We start from the raw sequence: 25,308 nt of genomic DNA on the forward strand, positions 1-25,308 counted from the left end.
AGAACAAAGTCTGGCAGATAACAGGTCTGGTTGGCTTGAAAGGCAGGATCTGGCATGGATCTCAGGTGAATGCACCCTTGTTCCTGCTTTGTATCCTATTGACTAAAACACAAGAAAACCACATTTATTCCTGCTGTCCCATGGTCTCCTGGTATCACCACATGGGGTCAGTGAATCACAGATCAGTGGCTCCAGACTCTGCTTTGTACCCACCTTGTTGGCTCTTAGTCTCTCAGAGGGGAGTTTAGCAGACATGATGGACTTACCAAAAAAGAATGGAGTCATCACTTGGGTCTCAGGCGGTTCTGCTGCCTGAATGTTTTCTTCACGAGGGAGTGTTGGAGAGACTTAGACTCAAGCCTGAGGACTACTTAGGTTAGAAAGGAGTATGTTTGCTCAAGCCCCACTGTGGAAATCACAGTCACACTTAGGATGGTGCGACAAGCAAGAACCCTTTCCTGTGTGGAGGGAGAATGGCACGGCATGGCCCTCCTCCTCCCCTCTGTAGCTCTGGTTTTGGTGGGACATGAGGAACTTTAAGTGGTGTCTTGGGACACTGTCTCCAAGTGTGAAGAGAGAACTCAGACTGTCTGAGTAGTGAGTGCTTCCTTGACAACCATAAAAACAACAGCCACATGCTTACACTTTATTATAACGGGGTTAAAATGAACTCTGGCTGCCAGGTGTGGTGGTGTGCCTAAGATCCTTCTGTTTGGGAAGCTGAAGCAGGAGGAATGCTATGAGTTCAGGGCTAGCCTGTGCCATAGAGTGAGACCCTTTTCGGAACAAACAAGCAAACAAGAAACAAATACTTCTTTTTTTAACGTGGAAAAATGTTAAAGCAAAGGAACACTGGGTTTTCATGGCTGCTGTAGGATAGAGAAGAAAGGAACAACACCAGACCCTGTTATATGATGTGGGTCACATTCTTTTGAGTCCTTCTTGTCTAATATGCAGTAGGGCAGAAGGCCATGGAGTACACTGGGACCTGCTGACTCTGTGTCTCCTGACCACAGTATAGCCATTGCTCTTGCTTTGACTGGTGTGAGAGTGGCCATGTTAATGTTTGAAGAGTCCCAGCCTTAGTAGTTTGGAGTCCTGTGATCACCATGTGCTGGGAGGTGACTTCAATAGTTACAGAGCCAGGCTACCCCGGTATTCTCAAGGGATTTCTACTGGTTCCCCGTGAGGACATAGAGGACAAAGCATGCATTCTGTCGCCATGGCCAGTGAATGCTTCTACTGGCAGTGCTCTCCTAAGTGTGGCTATCTGGGGGTCTTACCACCTACAGGCTGCTCAGCGGTGAAAGAGAAGACAGACCTTTCAGTATCATACTCAGCGTGTCTTCTGTGGCTCCAAGTGAACAAGTAGAGGCTAGGCCACTGCTTGCTTTGTATCCGTGTGTCCCCCACTGAACTTGCCTTGCATACCTGAACTTGGCAAGGAGTAGCTGTGTTCTGTGTTCTGGGGCAGGGACAGAGGAGACAGATAGATAGATGGATAGACAGACAGACAGACAGACAGATGAGTGATGTGCATTCTCAGCATAGTACAGTAGAACTCGGCAGAACGGGAGCCTCCTAAGAGAACCAAGGATGCTCCAACCTTTCCTTTTTACCAGTTGTATGACCTTGAGGAAATGACAGGTCTGTCTACGGTAGTGTGGCTCCACTGTCTACAAAATAGGACAAAGCAGGTGCTTCCCCAGTCACTGTGCACAGGACTATACAGAACAGGATGACTAATGGCTGGTGGCACTGCTAAGTTTCCCTGTAATGGCAGTGCCTGTTTACTAAAGACTCCCCTTTGCATTGCATTATCAAAATTCCTGCTCCCCCTTACACAGTTGACAAACAGCCACATTCTTAAAGTGTCTGGCCTCTTTGAAAAAGCTTGCTGATATTTTAAAATTCAGCCTTCTTTAAGAAGTCCCGTTAAGAGTATTAGGGACACGAACTTGAAGAATACTGGGCTCCCACCCTCTGGGAAGTGGTGAGCAGCTCTTGTCCTCAGGATGGCTTCCTGGCAAGCACATTTTCACACAGAGCGCACCTTGCCTGGAGCTATTCTGATTTATCAGACAGCCTTGTGCTCACAGACCTCACGGACGGTGCTTTTCTTTGCTCCATTTCCTTGAGTGGAGAGCAGAGCTCAGCCCATTGCTGATGTTGATAAATAACCACTCACAAGCTCAATTAAAAATGACTGTAAGCAGAAGCCTTTAGAGATGGAGCCCTGGCTGGCGTGGAGCCTCAGCCTCTGACAGTCAGATGCCTTGCTGGGTCCCAGCGCAGCTCATGCCTTGTGCATTTCCTGTAGGAATCCCTGCAGGGAATGAGCATGCCTCTCTCCTGACAGGTCTCTGCAGTTCATGAATCCTGGAATGAACCTCAGACGTCTCTTTCTGGATTTCCAATTGCCCCTCTGGCACACACAGGGCTTCTACTGGAAGGGCATGATGACTATTGGATTCTTGATTTGAATTTCCCAATGTGCCTCTGTGGTCTGCAGCAATCCTTGCCATCTACCTAGCAGTTTCTGTGTGTTGGTGTGTGCCTGACCACAGGGCAGGTACTGGAGGCAGAGGGCTTCCCTGTGCTCTGAGAGCCCCTCAGAAGCACATGACAGGGTGAGACAGAGTCCCATGACAGACAACCCTGTTAAAGAAGGTTATGATAGAGTCAAATGAAGGATCCAATGGTCCACATAGGTGACCTCCTGCAGGGGAAGGGATGTAAGCTTTATCAGAAGATGAAGTTCAGGCTGAATCTTAAGATGGAGCCCAAACCACTGTTTTTTACAGAGAATCCTGGTAGGAAAGAAACTTCCAGGAACCAGGGAGGAGTGGAAGAGAATATTCCAATTGGCTGGCTGGAGGTGCAGAGATGAGAAAGAGAACAGAGGAAGGGTTAGAAAGATATAAACAGTGAGGCTCAGGTGCCTGCAGTAGCGGGTGTGACCAAGGAGTCTGGGGCTGCAGGCTTCAAGTGTTGGGGGAAGGAAATGCTACCCACCTTCAGTCTCACTCTGTGGGTGCAATCTTCACGTAGACTGTGGGTCTGGCTAGAAAGGCAAGAATCAGCCACAGCTCCATTTGCTCCAAGTGAGAGGAGAGATGGAGGGCCAAGAGAGAAGCTCGCAGTGACCCGGTTGGATGCTGCTTGTTCTGCATGACACAGAGAGGCCCAGCTTAAGCATCTGGAGGAATCTGGCTGGTGTGAGAAACAAGGGCCTCATGGGTGCCAAGCGGCAGGACAGAAGGTTCCTGCCAACTGCGCTCTAGGGGAAACACTCCATCTTCCACCCCACCCTGTAAGCATACATGCCACAGAACAAATGCCGCCTGCCTTGGCTGGGAACAAGGAGCCAACGTGCCTTCTGTAAAGCAGCCATCGTCCCTGGTGCCTGAGCACTGCAGTTCTCTGTAACCCTTCCATTCCTTTGCTGGAAGGCTGGGCGGAACCACACTCTCCATTGACACCGGGCCCAAGGTCCTAGGTGAAGTTCTGGAAGATCCCATTCAGACCATCGGCTACTTATTATTGCTCCAGTGTGGGCTTTGCATCTCTGCCTTGGTGACGACTTGATGACAGACCCAGCGAGGCCACCAGCAGTCATTCCCTGAACAGAGAAGTGTGTAAGACTATCAGTAAGTAGTGTTAAAGGGAGATGAGGTTTGATCTTGAGATATTTGCCATCTAATTCCCTCAGACAAACCCAAGGACAGGCTTCCACCGGCAATAGAGGGCATGCTATTAAACAAGACTTACAGGGAGGCCCTGCTGAGAGAACCAAATTCTCTAGAACTGGGTCAATGTCCTGAGGGCCTACTGGGTGCTGCTCAAGAGCTCCTTTCCTGCTCAAGGCACCCAGCAGAGAGCGGTGCTCCCATGCAGGGGAACCTAGCCACCACTTATGACAAATAAATAAATAATAAATAAAATCTCCTGAGGTCTTCCATTTCCTCATTTATTTTTTGATCTAAAAAAATGAGGTGGGAAACTGGTTCATGGTGTAGCTGGCAGAAAATATGTTATCTGTCACGTTCAGATAGGCTGCCCTCCTGTTACTTAGGCTACAAGATTCTATCTCCTAAATAAGGTTAGTCCTACAGGCGAGATTGCATGGGCAGTGCTGGTCTGCAGAGGGAGGCGCAGAGAAACCCGGGCGCTATCGCTGTGCAGGAGGCTGATGAGTCACTTCGATAGAAACACAATTGCTCACTGGAACTCCCACAAATGGAGTTTGGAAAACAGATTAACTGCCTGGGTCATTGTCTGGGGCAGAGGCAGGAGCCTGCTCAGCTGCCCCCCTGGGGCTTCCTACTCTGCTCTGCTCTGCTCCTGGGGGTTGAAGTTGTCTTCTATCTTAGGGAGAGCACTCTGGTTTTGACAGCTCTGCTGTGGGTCTGAAGGTTAACAGTAATTCCTTCCCTTCTAATGCTGAGCCTCCTCTTTCTAAGCTCAGGGTCAGAACAGTAGCATTGAAGCCAGGTGGATCTGCGCCAAGTGCGCCATCCTGAAGACTCTCCTGGTGCAGGAGTTGATGGCTGTGCACACACTCCTCTCTGGCCCTGACCAGCACACAGGCCCTGGATGCTGTATTCATTGTCTAGGCATCCAGGGACTCGCTTGGAGACCAGTTCTTACCTTTTCTCCCTGAAGCTGGGCTTCTATGATGGAGCCATGCAGAGCTTCATCTAGGCCACCAGGTCAAGTTGCTCCTCTTGGGAGCATTGTAAGTGAATCCTATTCAGTGGTACTTTTTTTTTTTTTTTGTGTGTGGGCATTCCTATGTGGTTTTTGGGTTTTTTTTTAAAGAAGCTATGCTTATTATTATCATTTAATATTATTTAATATAATTATTAAATAATAATAATTATTATTATTATTTTGCTGAGGAGGCCTTCTCTGGATCACCCAATCCTAGGCTTCCTGTCATATCCAAGGCCCACACCTGCTTTTCACCACTCAAAGGTCAGCATAGTTTATTTGGGCATCTTCTGCGACAATCACTTGGATGGCTGCTTGGCTCTACCCACAGGGTTATCTTGAGACTCTGAGAGCTAAGCATGTTTAACCAAAGAGGATGCCACAGAACACTAGGCCAGCCCCATGACTCAAACCTCAAATCTGCCACCAACTACGTTCTGACTCTGTGTGGGCTACTTAATTTAGTCCAGGATTCCACTTCTATTATAAAGGAAACCACAATTCCTACCTGCTGTGTTGTCATGGAAACTTCTCTCCTTATTGCCTGTCAGTCACAGAGCAGCAGAACAGGAGTCCTTCACTAGCCTTGGCTCCCCTCACTCCCATGACCTGATTGAGAGACACTCAGAGACATCACATCTTCTGTGTTCATGGAAGACAAGGATGGAGCCTGGGGCTCACCATTTCTGCTATTCACACCCAGCACCAACACCCTTCAGTGACATCCTGCCTCAGAAGGGGCCTTCAGGTTTTTCATCTGTCTCTGAAATGGAATTGGGGCACACAATGAGTAAGAACATAGCTGGTTATAACTCCTGGGCATTCGGAGACAGAGGCTTTGTCAAGAAGGAAGTGTCTCCTTATATTGTAGCAAGTCTTTATAGACTACAAACAATTATGGCAATATAAATAGCCAACACAAAGTGGGTACTTACAATACACTGGGCTAGATGCTTATACTAAATGCTGTGAATGCAGTATTTAATTCAGTCTTCGGGGCGTTTTTCCTCTTCATTCCATAGACTAGAAATTTGAAGTCTAAAGGGGCCGAGTAGCTAGTATGAGATCATATATAAAATGCCTGCAATTGAACTAAATCCAAACCCTTTCTTTCTACTTCGGGCTGTCTAGTTAAATGTATAGAAATGGTCTGTACATTATAGGGTTTTTTTCTATTTTATTTTATTAAATTGTAATCTTTTTGGTATGAAATGAAGTAACAGTGAATTTTGAGTTTGTTTCCACCCAACCCCCATAGGCGATCCTCCCAATGCCATTAGTGTAATAATTCAATTCTTACCCATTGTTTCAGGGTACATTTATTTTTTTTAAAACATATTGAATTCTTAGTTCTGTTAGCATTTCTTTCTTTCCATTGTTATTTCTCACACACTTCTTTCTTTCTCCAAAAGCTACGGCATCCTTTCATCACTGTAGACTGTCACTGGTGGGGATTTGGGACAAGTGTGACGGATGAATCACTCCCCACCCCCTTCACGCAGCCTCAGTTCATCCTCACTTCCCTCTTTATGTTGAACACTGCTGCCGAATGATCAAGGTTTAGGTGCTGACTGGCATCTCATTTAAATGGGGCAGCATCTCTGTGTGGCTATGCCATGCCAACCAGAGGCCACCTAACACACATGGTGACTCATTGTCCAAGGCTACCCAAGCAAGGACCAGAACCTCAACTGGAGCACCAAGTGACAGCCACCAGACCACAAGGCCTTGCTGAAGGTTCTTTGTATCTACTGAAAGTCTGTGTATAATTCTTGTACATTCACAGCTCTCCAGACCTTCTCTCCTCCAGCCAGTGTGACCCTACACTCTTCCTCATGTGTCTTTGCTGGTTGTCTCAACATCATCTGAGATGTGTAAACTGAAAGCCCATCACTCTCAAATGCAAATCCTCCCTCCTTGTCTTTGTCTGCTCCCTTCCAAGATTCCTCTCATCTCCAGAGGTTCAGTGCTCTGACTTGGGGACCCAGGGGTCCTCGAGATTTTTCCCTTCTTTCCTCTTTCTCACCCTTGTCTATTAGCAGGCTTCATCACAACAAGGACACAGGTCTTGCTGTTTTCTCCTGAGAGCACTTCAAGGTGCTCCACCTCCATTGACACCAAGGATCAACTCTTGACTTATGGAGTCAGGTCTCTTCCTGTTACTCAGCTCTTCCGGGGGTTGATCTGAAGACTCTGGGATGCTGGCTCATCACCTGAAGAAGCCTGTCCTCAGTGTCTATCCCCTTCACATACCTAGACCTTACAGCTTCCTAGCATCCGAGATATGGGGCCAAATCATTTGTTTGCTATCTCTGTCTCTCTCGAGTCATTATTCTGATGTCAGTCCTGGGAAGACAAACTCATCTTTTCCACTTCTGCTCCTATATGACTTTTGGTCAAAGGCAATGAATGTGTGAGCAAGGTAGGTGGCCCACTTGGTAGAGGTCTACCTAGTATGTAGTAAGTCCCGAATTACAACCCTAGCACCATGAAAAACCAGGTGTGGTGGTGCATGCCTGTCAACCAAGCACATAAGAGGAAGAAATTGGAGGATTAGATCAAGGTCATCCTTATGTGCATAGTGAGTTACAGGCCAGCCAGGGATACAAGAGACACTGTATTCAACCAACCAACCAAATCAAACCAGAACAACTGGTACGAAAGTGAAGGTGCCTGTCTGCAGTTTTTGGTGGATTTGAAACCTTCAAGGGCCTCAGGTCCCATGTGGAGGCCATTGTGCTCACTTGTAGTGTTTGACTGTGCTTGCCTGGCTCCCTAAAGCCCATCTGCACCAGGAGCTGCAAACAGGTGTATCCTGGGGCCTGTGAGTCAGAGTGGCTTCCTTGTGCATAGGAAATTACTCCAGAGCACATTGTGACTCTGTCTCCTAGGACAGGTTTTGATTGGCAGTTCTCTATGGTCTGGATCACAAGGCTGTGTCTACAAACTGAAATAATGATGACTTGAGAAAGATGCCTTGTTCCCATAACCTGGGCAGCCTAGCTCACTTGGGGCATATCCTGACAGGTCTTTGGAAATGCCCATGAATGTAGACGAGCTCATCTTGGCTTCTGGCAATATTGGGGTCCCCAGATTTAGTGTATACAACTGCATTTACTTTGGAGCCTGAGGTCTCACTGATTGTCGCCAGAAGACTTAGGCTGCTTGGGGGTTTCTCCTCAGATGCCTCCCACAAAGTTTATCAAGCTCGTTAGGAAAATCCCCATCTTGAACTGCCATCTCCCATCAATAGATTATTTTCAATCTCTGCCCTCTCCCACTCCCCATTCTTTGGTGTGTGGGTCCCAAGCTATAGAAAATTCAGATAAAACAGAACAATAGAACTATCATTTAAATATGCATTTTTGATACAACACAGGGTCACTGAAAGCCACGCAGGACCTGAAGAAAAGTAGGCAAATGTGAATTAGAATGGGCGCATAGAGGATGCTATACACAGACCTGGATGGAGGCCACTCAAAATTAGGGCAGAAAAATCATGGCTTGACAGTAGGAGGAGGTAGGCTACTTCCTGATTGAGGGGATACTGTGGGTGAGGTGTGAGCCACAGAGGGAGGCACAGGAAGCCTCCAGTGTTGACCTTGGCTGCTCTTCTGTTTGTTTTGATTTGCCTGGCTGGGAGAGTGATGAGGAAGATGTAGACATCACTAACTTGGGGACCAGGTCTAACTTCTAAAGCTCACATTTATCTGGTATGCTTAATGCCTCCATAACAGAAGAGGGACACACATAGGGGTCATGTCTCTGGCTCTAGTCTCCAGGAAGAGAGCTCAGACCCTGAAGCCCAGAATGATCTTCATGCCCTGTCACTGGGGAGCTGCCAAAGGCATTGCAAAGAGTCTCAGATTGCTCTACTGACCTTTCCTTGTGGTATTATCTGTCCCTCATAAAACAGATTGTTTCCCCCAGCACACACAAGCCTTTGCGCTAATCCACCTTAGGAGATGCAGGCATAAATAGTCCTGGGAGGGGGATGGTGTCCAGTGAGGCCAGTAGAGGCCTCTGTCTAAAAAGTTATGGCAAGTGCCCAAAGGATAGGGCTGCAGGGCAAAGTCACTGAGGGAGAGAAAAGCCAAGGGTGACCAGTGCTTCTGGAACTCAGTGGACCAGAGTGCCTGGGCCCCTGGAACCTCTCTACACTTGAGTCTCCACTCTTTCTCTCCCACCGCTGTGCTGTGTGACTTCAGCTTCTCCACAGGGCATCAGGAGTTCTACTGCTCCCATCCTGCAGCAAACTGAATGCCATCAAGGTTTTATCTCCCGAATCTTAAAAATTCCTTTGGGAGTCATTTGGGGAGGAACCATGGGAATTGTACACCTCTGCTTTGGGGGAACCCCTGCAGAGCCTTCTAGCTACTCAGCTGTGTTTGGCCTCCTCACTTCTCATCTTCTATCTTTGCTCCTGTGCTGGGTCCCTCTGGAAGGACTTACTAATGAGTCATTGGCACACAGGCCTTTCTTCAGGGGCTGCTTCCAGAAAAAATTCCAATATCACACTGAGCCATAGGGGCAATATAGGGTGGATACATGCACGCGTGAATGAACAAATGAATGAATGAATGAATGAATGAATGAATGAATGAGTGAAATGTTTATTTTTGGTAGCTGGACTCCCAATGGGAGAGGAGGCAATGTCACTGCTGTCTGTTTCCTGGAACACCAGGACTCTGATGTACCATCCTACATGTTGGCCCCAGTATGTAGGAAACAGACTCCTTAAGGCAGGTTAGTCCTTAAGGGACACACACACACACACACACACACAGCCCATGCCTACTTATCTGTTAATTGATCATCTCCCTAATCGGCCTTTAGTCCTTTGATTATGTAACCAGTTTCATGTTCTCTGAAGTGAGGCTCTGCATGAAATGTCCTGTCACAGCTCACAGCTGAAGAGGAAGTCAGGGATGGGGAGTGGTAAGATGCAGGTAGGGACCCCTTCACAGCCTGACCATGGAAACCTCATGAGTCCCTGCGAGAGGACCACAGCCTCCAAAGCCCTCCCTGGAGGTGAAGCTGTTTTGAGCAAGAGAAGTAACAAATCTATTTTCCACTGAGCAGGCGAGCTGTGTAATTATTACAGATGATCTTTTTCCCTCTACAGGATAGGGCTTGTCTGGAAATTAAGCAGATTCCATGAGCAACCAAATCTAATGAGTCCTACAGATTGAGGCATAAGCAGCCACATCTCTGATTGTAGCGCATGGCTCATCGGTGGGTGAACTGTGCGCTAATATTAATTGTGTAATCATGGGTGGAATGTGGGGGAAGTCCATAACTAGACCTCCATGTCACTGTGATGTTGCTCTTGGATGATGAGCAGGACACCTGCTGGGATTTGTGGGAGACAGGCTGGGCTGTAGGTGCTGTGGATTCCATGATCCCCCTAACCTCAGAGGGTGGTGGTGTAAATGCAGAGCCTCTTAATGGACTGAGAGCAGCCCCCAAATCACACATTGCTGACAGATGATGAATGAGCCATTCCTCTTGTCCCTACAATACTGCAAAGGGGAGGGGTGGCCTGCTCACTCTGTTCACAAGAGCAACTCTGCTGGAAGAGGTAGAAATAGACAGAAAGCAGGTTTGGGGAGCATAGAGCCCAGTGGGGACAGACATGAGTAACAGCTGCTGGGACTCACCATAGTGACAGGTGCTCCATCCTACATGCTTCAGGGTTGTCTTTCAGGGAAGGCCACAGGCTTCTGGGTTTGGCCAATGGCTCTCATTCTTGTCTACCTTTGAATTCTTGCTCCTTCCTGACTGATCTTAGCCAATGTCAGCAGATGTTTGCACTTTGTTCTCATGTTTAGATATGTAATATGCAACAGAACATGTGTTAACCAGGGTCCCAACCCTCACTTCTCATTGACATCTGATGGGACTCAGGCTATAGAAAGATGGAAGGGGGCTCAGTGGAGAAGCTGGGTCCATAGTGGACTTAATGTGCTGGGGTATTGTAACCCTTCAAAGGATGAATCCTAGGGAAGAGTGGTCAGTGAAGGAGGCAGGGAGAGGCTAAGGGAACAATGCCAGGAGTGGGTGTGTCTGCTAGAAGTGACTAAGGGTCCTCTGGGTACTACCAAGATAGGTGTGATCTGAGACAAAAGTGATCGCATTGTATATCGGGGGACTTGTATAAGGAGAGCTTGCAGAGTAGGCATGTGGTCCAGTTGGGATGGTAAATGGAACTGGGGACAGGCAGGGAGGTTCACGAGTGAAGGGCTTCTAAACCAGGTGGAGGTGTATGTACAAAGCTGGAGTAGAAGCCCATTCAGAAAGAAGTCTGGCTATACGGGGTGTGGACTAAACATGTTGGTGATGGAGGAGAGGCCAAGGGGAGCAGGGTGAGTTGGGAGCAGGTTTCAGCTTTGGTGGCTGGGGCATGGCAAGAGCATGACATGATCTCAGGGGAAGGGGATGCATTTGATTTGGGGACATGAACTCAGTGTACAGGAGACATCCAGATAGACTTGGCTGGTAGACAATGAACTGGACCTCAGTATTACTAGGCACTCCAGGGCCCATCTTCAGAGCTGTGCCATCAGTCCAGCAGGAGATGAATGTTATCAAGGCGAGACCTCTATGGTTCGAGCAAAAGGTAGGAGTGCCAACAGGAGATATTGACAACTTGCAGAAGATACTCTTTGTATGGCCACTGAGTTCTATCCTGCCACTCCTGCTTGCTTCAGTTGCACTGCCCAACGCCATGGTCCATGTGATCCTCCCACCCTGATACACTGGTACCCAGTGTATGGTAGAACATAGAATCTATGTTCTACCAGAAATGGAGATCTGTTGAGCATCTCCAACCTCCTGTATACTCTCTTCCCACAGCCTGTAGTGTCTGTGTTGCTGAGTTTCATAACCTCTAGAAGCCTTTGTTTTCCCTAGGCATGATTTGGAACACAAATATGTCCAGAAATGCTTAAATAATTTCTAGTAGAGCTTCTGCCTAGAATTCATTAGGCTTTGATTTTGATCCACATCACCAGAAAAATTTATCATTCTTTCTGTAAACACCACACACACACACACACACACACACACACACACACACACACACACACACACACACACTCACTCACACATATCTCAGCACCAACGAGGACGTGGGCTGGACAATATGCTAGTCAGTGTTCTCTGGAGGTATAGGACATACAGAATGAACATATATTATAAAAGGTATAATCCAATGATGGTCACGTGTATGCTAGAAAAGTGGAGAGGCTCCATCAGTTCTCAGTCCATGAAGCCAGATATCTTGGCAGTCCTAGTTTGGTGCTAGAGGCCTGGAGGGTTCTTGGAAAGCCATGGTCTGAAGAGTGTGTTGGTATGTGGAAGAAACTGGGTTTTGAAGTCAACAAAGAAAGGACAGGAGCCAAATAGATAAACTCATAACCAAGGGATGAAGCTATACAAGCAAGCAGCATGACTTTCTCCTCAGATTTCTTTGTATCTAGGTCATTTGCCAGAAGGTTCCACTCTCTCTAGGAGAAGATTTTTCCCCAATCAGTTAATTGTTCTTGGCAATGCCTCACAGATCCACCCAGGTACCTATTTATTAGTTGATTTCAGACCCAATCAAGTTGACATCCAAGATTAACCATCAGCATTAAACAAGGAAGCAGTTAGGGAGATTCCAGTCATGAAAGCCATTGATCCAGTTGATTACCATAGGGAGATTCAGGAGAGGAATGTGGCTGCACAGAACTTGATGTCATCAGGATCCAATTAGGCTGTTGTGATTTTAGGGTCACCTATATCATGGGGACATTTTTGTGTCCCCAGTGTCATCTAGGCCATGGGAACATTGGCATCTTCAGTGCTACTATGTCATGGGGACATCCCTGCATCTCTAGTATCAGCTATGACATGAGGACATCTCTGTGTCTTCAGTATAACACTACATTATGGGGCAGCTCTATGTATCCAGGGTCACCTATGTTAGACAGTGTGTTCAGTATATTGCACATACTCCAGAAGGTGTGAGTCTTTCAGGCTTGGAATCTCCATAGCCTTGTCCTGTACACTATTGCCTGCATCCCCTCTACTTTGTAAAACGGACACAAATGTACATGATGCTACATGTCAAACTCTACCAATAGGATGCTGCAGTATCTGCCGAAGCTAGGTAATAAAGTGCCAGGACTCAAATACACAGGTGTAAGCAGTCCAGACAATATGGATTTATGGTTTTTGATTTTCAGCAGTATTTTCTGAATTACTGACGCAACTCAATTCCTACAGTAGCAGCTGACACTTACAGAGCCTTTGAACTCCGCAGTGGGCTATCTTTTGGACACACCAGCTCACCATGGCCCTGTGTAGATGGTACAGAGGAAGACAGAGATCCAGAGGCAAAGGAGCTCACTCAAGGCTACCTGTAAGCAGATGCCTGCCTGAGACTTGAACTCACCTCTGGATTGAGTCTGGTGCTTTACTCAACTCAGTCAGTCCTTCCCTGATGCTTTGTCTCCCTGCCAAAAGTGAAGATGGAGCTAAGACAATTAGAAGCCACCGATGCTGCAATGTAATTAGGTCTGAGAGTAGCAGTTACAGGCAAATGCAGGTTTCTAAGATGTTTTCTTGGGCTTCTCTGTTTGTGGGACCTCTTCTGTGAGCTCCCAGCAGATGGCATTCATGCAAACTCAAATACCACAGCAAACTCCTCCTTCAGATTAATTAGTTTCCATTTATACACCTCACCTCAAACGCTTTACAGTTCTTTGATCTCACAGTTCTGGTCTCCAAAGCCTTCCAATCTCGTCTTTCAAGCATCTTTGTTTTCCTGCAGCGTTTCCTAGAACAAAACCTAGAGACTCCAGACTCCAGAAAGGGCGTGTCTGCCTGCCACCAGAGCCTGCTTTTTTGTTGTTGTTTGTTTGTTTCTGTGCCATGTTCTCAGAAAAAAGACACTAGGAAGCAGAGCAATACCCACTTCTCCTGGGGCATCCCTGGGCCCAGATTGCTCTGTGATATCATGCAGGCCTATTTTATGAAGGATGGAAAGCTTTTGTAGTCCATGAGAACAATGATTACCAAGGGGAAAGGGGGGAATCCTACAAAAACCGCAGCACTAGGCACACTGCCTAGCCCTGTCTCCTAAACCCAGCTGGTAGGCAAATAGTGCTTGTCCCATCTTGACTTTATTTTATCTTTTGCATGTGTGTATCTATGCTAGATGCATTTTCAGATGTTTAAGGTCTGAGTCTTTTTTTCTGTTCTCAAGGCTCTGGTCGTCCTGTAGGAGAGAGGAAGGGAGTGTTGCTATTACCTAGTTTTTTAGGTGCAGCATGGAGAGGTTCATGTTACCCTTTAAGGACAAGGCATTCATTTGAAGGGAGCAGGGAAGGACTTGACCTTGAGAGAGATCAGAATCAGACCTGGAAGAGGGATGCCAGGAGCAGGAAAGCCCAGACTATGATGTTGAAGGACTCTAGGCATGTACTTGAGAAGCTCTAAGAATCTGGTATGGTTATGTTCAGGGGAACTCAAGGGCTGGACCCAGGACTGCTAGACAGACCATTATGTTTGTGCATCATGAGTTCTATCAGGACTTCTATATTTCACGACCTCTGTATAGCATAGCTTCTAAACATCACAGCTTTTATGAATCAAGGCTTGTGTGAACTATAGCTTATGTTCACTGTTGTGGTGGTTTGAATACACTTGGCCCAGGGGGTGGCACTATTTGGAGGCGTAGCCTTGTTGGAGGAAGTGTGTCATTATGAGCATGGACTTTAAGACCCTCATCCTAGCTGCCTGGAAGCCAGACTTCTGTTTCTGTTTGCCTTCAGAACAAGGTTGAATTCTCAGCTCCTCCTGCACCATGCCTGCCTAGATGCTGCCATGCTCCCACCTTGATGATAATTGACTGAACCTCTAAACCTGTAAATCAGCCCTAGTTAAATGTTGTCCTTGTAAGAGTTGCCTTGGTTATGGTATCTATTCACAGCAGTAAACCCCTAACCAAGACCAAGATAACTGTGATTTCCATATATTACGACTTCTGTGTATCAATCAAGTCTTTCATGTGCCAAAACTTCCATGTGTTATGATCTCAGTGCACCATGACATCCATGAATTATGCATTGCGGTTTCATATACAATGACTTCTTTACAGCTTCCATACTTTAGGACATCGATGCTTCATGACTTCTGTGCACTATGACTCTGTATAATATGGCTCCATGCTTGCATGCACTATAACTTATGCCCACCATGACTTCCATACACCATGGCTTCATGACTGCCACACATCACTATGTTCATGAATCATGACTTCTGTTCATCATGACCTATGTGTATTATGATTTCTGTGCACCATAGTTTCTATGCACCATGTCTTCTGTTTACCACGAAATCTATACTTTGCTATTTTCATGACTCGTGACTTTGGTGCCTCATGGCTTCTGTTCATCTTGACTGCTCTTTGTGATGAGTTAGGTGCATTATGATTTCCATATAGTGCCCCATGACTGCTAACACCATGCCTTCTGAACACAACTTGTCTGCTTCATGGCTTGTGAATATCATGTCTTCCGTGGATCATTATTTTCATTATGACTCTGTCACTCACAACTCCGATGCATCACTGCAGATATTCATCTCAACCTCAATGTGCCATGCCTACCATGCACCAAGACTTCTGTGACTCATGCCTGCTGCCTCTATCCCACACATTTCTACTCCATCCCAAGTCCATGGTACTGGTTGCATATGAGAATAAACACAGGGAAAAGACTTTAATTATGACACTCATTTTGTGCCCCATCTCCTTCTCACCCCCATTCTCTCTCACTCAGTGACAGCTGAGGCAAAGCTCACTTTTTAGCTTTTCTTAGCTAAAACTTAGCTCAATTGACAATAACTTTTCTTCTCTCTATGCAGGGCAAATTTCTTCTGGGAACCACAGAATCAGATTTTCCTGCCTGAATTCAAATCCCATGATCTCTCTTCCTCTTCCACATGTTACCAAGGGATCAGTCCCTAAGCAAGATATTTTCCTCTGCATTCGCATGGACCTTAGTGACTAGACCTTCATTAGTCACCACCTAAAAGGAACTCATGAATCTGCCACTAGTCCATTTGAGAACATGATAAATGACATTATTTTAGTGAAATAGCCACCAGATATGAGTGATCCTTCTTCTCAAGCTTAGCCCTGGTGATGGAGTGCTGATGCCATCAGTGCTTTGGTCATAACTGCTTCAGTAGTATCCAGTGCCAAGGATGGGGGCTTCACTTGCCTCTGCCCTGGGTCAGGGTTCTGTGTGGGTTCAGACTCTCTCTGAGTGGATTCCTGGCCTCTCTCTCTCTCTCTCTCTCTCTCTCTCTCTCTCTCTGTCTCTCTCTGTCTCTGTCTCTCTCTCTCTCTTGCTCTCCCTCCTTCCTTCCCTCTCTGCTCTCTCCCTCTTTCTACCCCTTCCCTTCTCTCTCCAGCCTTCCCACCTTCCACTTCTTCCTCCTTCTCTCTGTCTCTCAATCTCCTCTTCCTCCCTCTCTTTCTCTCCCTTCCTACTTTCTCTCTTTTCCTTTCCCTTCCTCCTTCTCTCCCGTCCTCTCTCTCTTCTCCCCTTTCTCCTCCTAAATCCCCCTTTGCCACCTTAGATGCTTCATCTATAGAACATCTATAGAGGACAGTGGTGAGGTTTCAGGAAGAATACAAACTAGAAGCTTGATGTAGGGCTTAGAAGAGAACTCCTTCTCAGGCATTGTTATCAACATGCACATATGTGGTTACTGCCCTCAGGAAGTTGTAGTCAGGAGGGAAAAACCCGAGGTTCAAGTGTGATAAATGCCATTCCTTGTCCCACTAGGAGGAGCATGGGTACAGAGAGCTGGGTGAGTTCTACCTGGATGAGCAGGGAAGCAATCTCATGTGACTCCCCAACTTGGTCAACAAGGCAGTTGAAGGGGTGGGACCAAGGTATTGAATAACCTGGTTGTTAATCTTGTCAACTGAACTATATTTAAAAATCACCATGGAAACACACTCCTGGGGATGTTTGAGAGAGTTCTATGACTAGGTTAACTGGGATTGGAATACCATGTGACCAGTACCATGTCATGGTTTGGGCTCTCAGACTGAATAAAAAGGAGGAAAGAAGTGAAACACCAGTGCCCCTCCCCCAACACCGTTTCCTGTCCACAGACATGGCTCTGTCCTCACACTAAACCTTCCTTACATGATAGGCTGTACCCTTAAACTCTCCTCTCTCTGATTTGCCTTTGTCACATATTTTGTCATACCAATAAGAAAAGAACGAATACAGGTAGAACTGGTTGCCAGTATCTGTCCACCTTCTCCATTTCATCCACTTCTACTCTCCCTATCCTGTCTGTCTCTGCTTCTCCAACCCATCCAGAGGAGATTACCCAGGGATGGGAAAAGAATAAGAGTCTTTTCTTACAGACCCTGGTGACCACAGAACACGATGCTATGACATATTCCAAGGTTATAATAGGATTAGAGACAAGTGTGTTTATTTTAAGTCCAGATGGAAGCTGTATGGAGACAGGCTTCTCTATTGAGAAGTCTGTTTTGCTACCAGGACACTGAAGAACAGAAATCCAACGAACCTTAAGAAGAATGAGTCCCAGTCCTTTCTTCTCAGTTTGCATCTCCAGGGCTCCTGGGGCCAAGCCACTGGGGGAAGGGCATGCCCTACAATCCTTTCCATTTATCTCCCTGAGAATACAGATGCTGTTTATGTGATTTGAACTTCATCACGGGAAATCAGTTGGCATGTGGTGACTTGGGGTTTGGGGAAAGATTTTCTATGGTGTGGCCATGTGTCTGGGAATGGAAGAGGTTTCTTTTTGCCCTGGGTACCATGTAGCCATCTGGACCCATTCAGCATAGCTAATGAAGGACTCCACTTATGGCCTGCTGACAGAAGAGCTCTAAGATACACCTTGTAACCAAAGACAAGAAATCTCAGGTGTGGGTTGAGGTTTGTGATTAAGCTTAGGATTGTGAGATAGCCACTGAACTGCTGTGAGTTGAGGAAGGTGGGCTGAGTCCAACAGGATAGTGTGTGTTGTGAGACTCTACTGACAGACTGCTGGACATAGCACAGAAAAAAGGCGTGCCCTGGAGGAGGCAGGAAATCTAGGGTTCTTAAGGCTGGGTAGGTAGGGCTTGGATCTGAGCCACACACACATGGAAGCACAAATCTCAGCAGTCTCTATTGGATGCTAGCTGAGTGTCCAGAAACTTGTCAGTCCTGGGATAACCTTGGAGTTTGTGTGATTCATAAGGTTAAGACCTAGACCTGCAATACTGCCCTAGTTTCAGACATTGGTTGCAAAGTCAGCTGGCTCTGAGTATGTGGTTTGCCACAGAAGCCGTTGGGTCTGATAATTTGCTAGAACAACTCAAAAAAGTGTACAGAAATGTGGTGCTTCTGATTCTACTGTGACATGAAGGATATAAATAAATAGCTGAGTAAAGAGATGCATGGGGCAAGGTCTAAGCAGCAGACAGAGCCCCCACTGTTTGTGGTCACATCTCCCTCCAGGTCCTTGGATATATTCTCTACCTAGAAGCTTTCCAGATGTCACTGTTGCAGGCTATTCATATGAGGTTGCATTTCTCAGGCAAGGCTGGTTAATCTTTGGCTTTGCATTTTGGAGCAGGCACAGAAAATATCACAGCCATTACCAGTGGATTCCATTCTTCACTTCTCCAAGGAGGGCAGAAGAATGAAGCTGAAGGTCCAAACCTCTGATCATAGACTAGCCTTTTCCATCTGCAGGTTCCCTACCTGAAGCCTCTCCCCAGTCTTTCCCCCACTTTGTCATCTCATTAGCATAAATTCATGTAGAGAGGGGCTAACAATGCATAATGAAGGGTACTCCCATTACCCTGAAATTCCATGAACGTAGGAGGTGTGTGTGTGTACGTATATGTGTATGTATGTGTGTGTATGTGTGTGTATATGCACGTGTGTGTACATGTATGTGTGTATGAATATGTGAATATGTATGTGTGTGTGTGAGAGAGAGAGAGAGACAGAGACAGAGAGAGAGAGAGAGAGAGAGAGAGAGAGAGAGAGAGAGCACAAACCTACATTTACTACAATGGGATGGCAAGGTTAAAGGAGACAGAGACTGCTGACCCAATTTCTTACTCAAACCCTGGCCAAATTATGTGTTTGGCTGGAGGCAGCAAATAAAGTTCAGAAAATACCTGAGCCAACTGATGGGGGATTAAAACCACCACCAAGGATAAAAAAGCTCCATGTCTATTTTGCACAATCAAGAAATGGTCATCTCAAAGCTTAGCCCTCACCACAGGAGGATCAACGGCTTATGATTCTTTTTCATTTTGATGTGAGGATAGCCATGAGCCAATTTTCCTGGATTAGAATGAAGATGGGCATCAGGGAGAAGCTGCTTGAACACCTCCCGGGAGACTGGAGGAGGCTGGCAGATGCAGGCCCAGGCGGTTGCAGGGTATGGCTGCAGCAGGTGTTCCCACAACACTCAAAAAACAGGGTACGAGAAAGCAGTGTGACTGGGCCTTGGTGTACAGAACTGTCAACTTGGTCTCACCAGGCAACTGAATAGGGTGCAGCTATCAGGAAAACTGGAGAGAGCTGTTGGTGAAGTGCTTGCCCCGAAAGCAACGGACCCCTTGATTCCTAGAGTCATCAAAGAATAGAACAAAGACAAAAACAGATGACTTCTGACTTCTACATCACAGGCACTTGTGTGCACATATATGTCCTCTCACGTGGGCACCAGCACACAAACAAACATGCACACATGCATATACACTTAAATAAGTACCTCTGTCAAGAATGGTTGTCCTCCAAGTGCTCTGGGTCCCATTGTTTTTCCTGGGACCCTGCTTGATTGGAGGATGTGAGGCTCATGGTACCGGTTAGGCAAGGATTTATGTATGAGGAAGCTGAGGTACAAACACCATGTCTGCATCCTGGCAGCCATGTCTCCTGATGCTTAACCTGATGTTTAACCCTTTGTGGTAAACACCCTTGAGGTTGCTGCCTGACAGTTCCACTATATCAAGAACCAAGGTAACCAGGGCACTTTCCCACATATGTGCCAACAAAGGGTCTGACTCTTCAAAGGTCTGATGTCATTATGATACCTCATGCTTTGCAGGTTTGACACCCACTCTTTTGTGGGGATCAATGAGAAGAAATATTTTAAAAGGGAGATCTGGTCTACCATGATTTGGGAGGGAAAAAAAGTTACCTTACAGCATGAACTTGCTGCCCACTTCAGAAATATTTATAAAATCTCTAGAATCCACAATTCAGCACCTACCTCACTGCTGCCTGCTTTAGGCAGCCTACCTAATCTCTCTTTGGAGTGTTTTCTTTGCTAAATAGATTTCTGTTTAAACTGTATAAGCCACGTCTCTAAATATTTTCCTTCAAAAAGACAAGGATTGAGAGATCCTCCTAACAGTAAGGCTAGGTCTCCAGCTGAGGGTTGGAATCACAGGGTGCCCTGCATGGCTCTTCAGCTAAAGTGATTCTTGGAGGAGTCATGTGACTGGTTTTCTAGGAGTCCATCAAATCCAGCTGATCTAGGTCCATAAACACTGAGCAGGAGATAGAGATGGGAAGCTCCCATTGTCCAGGAACAAGAGGATATTTCAGCCCACCTGTACTTTAAGCTGCTCTCCGCTTGTGAGAGGTGGAAGTACATTATGTGTGCATGAAGTTATATTGAGTCCCAAGCCATTTTCCAGTGTTAGATAAACCCCACTGTGCATGTCACAAGAATCAGTGACTGGAACAGGGGTAGGGGGTCCAAATCCACTTTGGTCAAGCTTCTAACAGACACACAGCTGCACTGGCTCAGACCAATTATAGGCTTTTATAAGACAGATTTTTCCCCCCAATAAAGCCAAAATGCTAATTAGGACTCACCTGTAATTACCTATAAAATCCCCATATTCTGAAGTTATTTAAAGTTATCATCAGCTTTAAGATAAGCAAATGTCACCTTCTCTCTAGTTTATGAAAATAAGACCAAGTATGTACAGGGCAATTTGGTTAAAATGGCAAATGCTTTTTGATAGAATGTGTGTGGTACATGTTCACTTGCATCTGAATTTTTGGGGTAGGTGGGTGGGGAGGTCACAGTGGACCTGTCAAATAATCTTTACCTTTAAGGCAGCCAGAGTGTGAGAAAGTATTGTTTGAATAACAGTGTGGGGCATGCCACATTTCTCCTCAAGTAAATGGAGAAAATATTCCACTTCCGGAGGTGAAAGGATGAGCTGGTCCTTGAAGCTGAGCTCTTGAATGAGCCCAGGGTCATCGTACAGTCATGAGGAAGGTCACATTCACAGGAATAAGTTCATATAGGTGTGGAGGAGGTAGGGCCTCTGATCCTTCAGGGCTCTGCTGAAGTCAGATTCTAAGTGGCATAGTTGAGGTGTGTTGGTCATGCAACTGTGGTCCCAGCTACTCAGAAGTCCAAAAATTGGGGCTGCTTGAGATTATGAGTTCAAAACTAGCATGGGTTAGTGAGACAGAGACTGCCTCTCAAACACACACACACACACACACACACACACACACACACACACACACACGTGCATTGAGAGACACATGGAAGTTCTAAGACCTACATCTGAGTGGAGGGAGGGGCAGGAATACCCACCTGTTCTGAGAGCTCTGGGAAGGAACGGGCAGAGCAGGCTATATGGAATGACCCAGAAGTACACAGTTAGTCCTGTGCAGGACTTAGCTGATTTTTTATTTTTTTAATTGTGAGTCCATTGTGTTTTACCCATAGTGAGGTGGGGTTGTGATGAGAACAGGGCTGTGAGCTGGATAGATATGACCTATTCATCTCTGTTGTCTAACAGCAGTTTCTTTTGGCTGTGGTAGAACGACTAGGAGTTTCCACAAGGAAGGTAACAGAAAACAGGTGTGTTCTAAAGTGGCCAGCTCCTAGGGTAGTCTTCTTTAGGTCCAGGCCTAGCCTCTGTTTCCTTCTGACTAGATCCTAGGCCTGACTTCAAGGGCCTATACTGAGGCTCAGGTGGTGGCAACGGCTTTGTCAGTGCAATGCAGTAATGTCCCTCCCAGTCCCCCATCTCCAGTTCTGCCCAGTTTGAGCCCTGATTAATGAGGGCTGTTAATTACAGCATTCTTCTCAGCTACGGACGTGGCTGGAAGCCAATCTTGGAAGACAGGATTCATCCTTTTGGAGCTGCTGAAGGAAGCTGTATTGATGGGAGAAGCTGAGCTAGAGGAGGAGGCCACCTTTCTCTTCCCTTGTTTCCTGACCATACTATCCCTTGTTCCTCCCTACTTCCCCTTTTAACCTGGCACATCCTCTCTGACTATTGTTTCTACGTCCTACCTGTGGCTATGAGGAAACTACATGGGACACAACTTCATATCAAACTGGGAAGGACTTTGGAAGAGGGAGACAGAAAAGGTGGGAGGAAATGTAAGGGAGAGAAGATGGGGGTCAGGGAGGAAGGATGTATTGAAGGGGAGGTAGAAAGATGGGGGAGGGTGGGAAGAGAGATCCTCAATGGGTAGGTAACCTGAGCAGGGATTGGAGCCTAGAACAGGGAGGAGAGACTTAGTGGGAAGATGTGTTATTAAACTTGGGGGAGTATTAAAGGGGAGGGGAACCAGAAGAGAGAGAATGAGGAAGACCACAGGGGGAGGAGCCCTGAGGAAAGAGTTCCTGGGGGAGCAAAAGCCACAGGTCCAGCATCATAGGGTTGGAAGTCTCTGGGTGGGTCACATGGATCAGTGGCTCAACCTTGACTGCATGTGAGACTCTTACATAGGTAAACATTGTCCAGGTTGCCTCTAATCCAAGGGATCAAGGGCCTCTAGGTCAGGAGTCTATGGCACAACCCACTGAGATCTCCTAAGGATGTAGTGGGCAGTTCAAGTTTGGTCCTGCCTTGACCAAGACCAGGGATGCAAAGCTACCCAAGAGGTGGTCTTCTCTATTGTTTTCAAAGCTACTTCCTATTTGGTGAATCTAAGAGGCTCAAAATATTAAAATGTAAATGGTCCCGGAGACCGGGAATCTCCACTGACATCACATTCTCCCCCTCATTCATTCATCTGTCCTATAAACTGTCACGTATCATGGACTGGGGCAGGGAGCCTTCCCAGAGGAGGCTAGGTGGCAAAGGTCTACAAGGATGCTTCAGGTTACCTAGGCGCTTCATGTTTGCCTGTCAATCAGCATTTCTGTAGGATGAGCCAGCTCATGGTGGTGATATCCTGAGGCTGGATCTGTGGACTTTCAGCAGAGATCTCCTTTCAGAGTTAAAGGAGCCTCTTGTCTGCCATCTTGGAGATCAGACTCTTCATTCTCATAAAGATTACAGACAAAGAGTGATATCCTGGGTGTCAGTGGGAAGGGACTTTGTGGAACGTAAGAGTAACAATGTCACTATGGTTTCTCTCCCTTCCCTTTGTTTCTATTCCCCACAGTGTCCTGTGTAGACACACAGAATCTTTTGAAAGACCAGAGGGATGAGCAGGCATCGACACAGAATATACCTGAGGACTGGGGGAGAAGCAGACATCAACACACAGCATACTGTAGGCCTGCAAAACAAGCCTGGAGAAGACCCTCACTGACTCACCACAGCTAGCCTTCAAAGCTGGTGGGAAGGCTCCTTGCTAGAACTTAACACCCAAAATGTGCTCAGTGCCAGACTAGGACAGGGCTCCCCATCTCCCACCTTCATTTCCTCTGTCCCCTCTTTTAATCTTTCTTTCTTCGTTCCTCACCCTTTCCTCGTTCCTTCCTGTTACACCTTTCTTTTTCTCTCCCCTCTCATCCTCTCTCTCCCTCCTTCTCACATTTCTCCTTCATCCTTTCCCTTCCCCTCCCTCCCAGCTTTTTCCTCAGCCCGCCTCTCTGTCTGTCCTTATTTTTAGAGAGGATATGAGCCCCATAGATCACTTTGAGCTCTTTCATGTGAGATTTTTTTTTCCAGCACAGGCCCAGACCCTGCTCCTTGTTTTTGTCTGGCTGGGGTCAGAGACAAGCGAGACACTGGCAATCTCAGGAAGGCATAGACACTCCCTGCTCTTTGAGGGCCTCCAGACAGGAGGGTCTCCAGCCCCCCCAGGCATGCTGTGCTAACACTGAAATCTCTGAAGTGAGGCCATGCTTGTCTTGTCTGTCATGTTGATGTGGGGACATGCTGTGGGAGCCTGGAGATGTCTCATTCTCTCTCAGCCCCCTGGGCTCTCACTGGCATGGGTGCTCTTCTTAGGGTGAGGGGAGTGAGCCCAGGTGACAGGCTGTCTGGATCATGTTCCCATTTCAAAGACTTCACCCTGTTTCTGGGTAGAGCCATCTGCCTACCTGGTCCCCTCTGGAGATAACTCTGGTGTATGGGAACAATCTGGAAGAAGCACAGGGCTCCCTTGCTCCTGGGTTTTGTTAGACTTGTTCCTCTGCCAGCACATGATGGGAATCCTTTATCCTATCCACAGTCCTCTGGGCCCCTCAACCCAGTATGAATAGCTTGCAGTGCTGCCCTGGGCTCAGGCTTTAGGACTGAAGATGGACACATGTATCCCCCTCCCCCTGGACCTTTGATTTTGTTGTTAGATAATCATAGATTCTTGTAAGAGAAAGATCCCTGGGGTAGGACATTGGTGACCCTAGATGTCAGTACTGTGATTGCCAAGGTTCTAATGAAGCTTTGACCACCTAGAGCCTCAGCTTCCCTATGTGTAATGTGGAGCACAATCATGAATGGACTGGATGAGTTGGTGGAGGGATTCCTGGGTCCTCTTCATGATGGGCAGATGAAACATCATTGTGTCTCCCATGCTGGTGGAGGGGGTGGGATAGGGCTATATTGGGCACTGGACCAAATGGTCACAGAGGCCTGGACATGGATGTCTCTAGGGATTAGAGTTCCCCACCTATTCTATTTAGAAACAAGCTTGGCTTCCCAGGAGGCAGCTCTAGTTTGCTCCCAAAGGTTCTTTCACGGACCCAACTTGCTGTACAATGGACTGACCCTCTGTAGAGGTGACTGTGGGACCCAAGGCCTCAGACCTCCATAGCACATCCACAAAGCGATGGAGTTGGCATCACCATCTGTCCTAGTTTGCTTTCTATTGCTGTGGTAAACACCATGACCAAGGAGGAAAAGATTGAATTTCAGATTAAAGCTTACAGTCCACCACAAAGGAAAGTTAGGGCAAGAACTCAAGGCGGAACTGGAAAGCAAGAACAAAGAGGCCATGGATGAGTGTGCTACTGCTTGACTGGTTTGATCCTCTTGGCTCTCTTAGTTGGCTTTCCTATCCAAAACCAGGGGTAGCATCCCAACAGTGGGCTGGGTCCCCTCAGAGTAATCATTAATCAATAAAATAGCCTACAAACACACCCATAAACCAATCAGATGGAAGCAAATACTTAAATGGTGTTTCCTCTTCCCAGATAACTCCATCTTGTGTCAAGTTGACAAACACTACCCAGAACAGCACCCTAATCCTACAGAGTTGGGCTGCCCAGCTCAGGACCATATTCTCAGCTTCTTTCTGAAGCATCCCTGTTTTATTTATTTTTTTTTTTTAA

At 46.8% G+C, this 25,308-nt stretch overlaps 1 long non-coding RNA gene across 1 annotated transcript in view; it reads left to right on the top strand.

Moving 5' to 3' along the window:
• The window catches only part of LOC110306459, a 54,554-nt gene extending 29,441 nt beyond the window's left edge, over positions 1–25,113 (top strand). The window contains exon 4 of the long non-coding RNA XR_002379282.2: positions 23,193–25,113. This is a non-coding gene — a long non-coding RNA (uncharacterized LOC110306459). The remainder of the gene's footprint in view (positions 1–23,192) is intronic.
• The last annotated feature ends 195 nt before the right edge of the window (positions 25,114–25,308 follow it).

Source organism: Mus caroli, chromosome 12 (genome assembly GCF_900094665.2).
Source record: "Mus caroli chromosome 12, CAROLI_EIJ_v1.1, whole genome shotgun sequence".
In the NCBI taxonomy this organism is placed as follows: domain Eukaryota; kingdom Metazoa; phylum Chordata; class Mammalia; order Rodentia; family Muridae; genus Mus; species Mus caroli.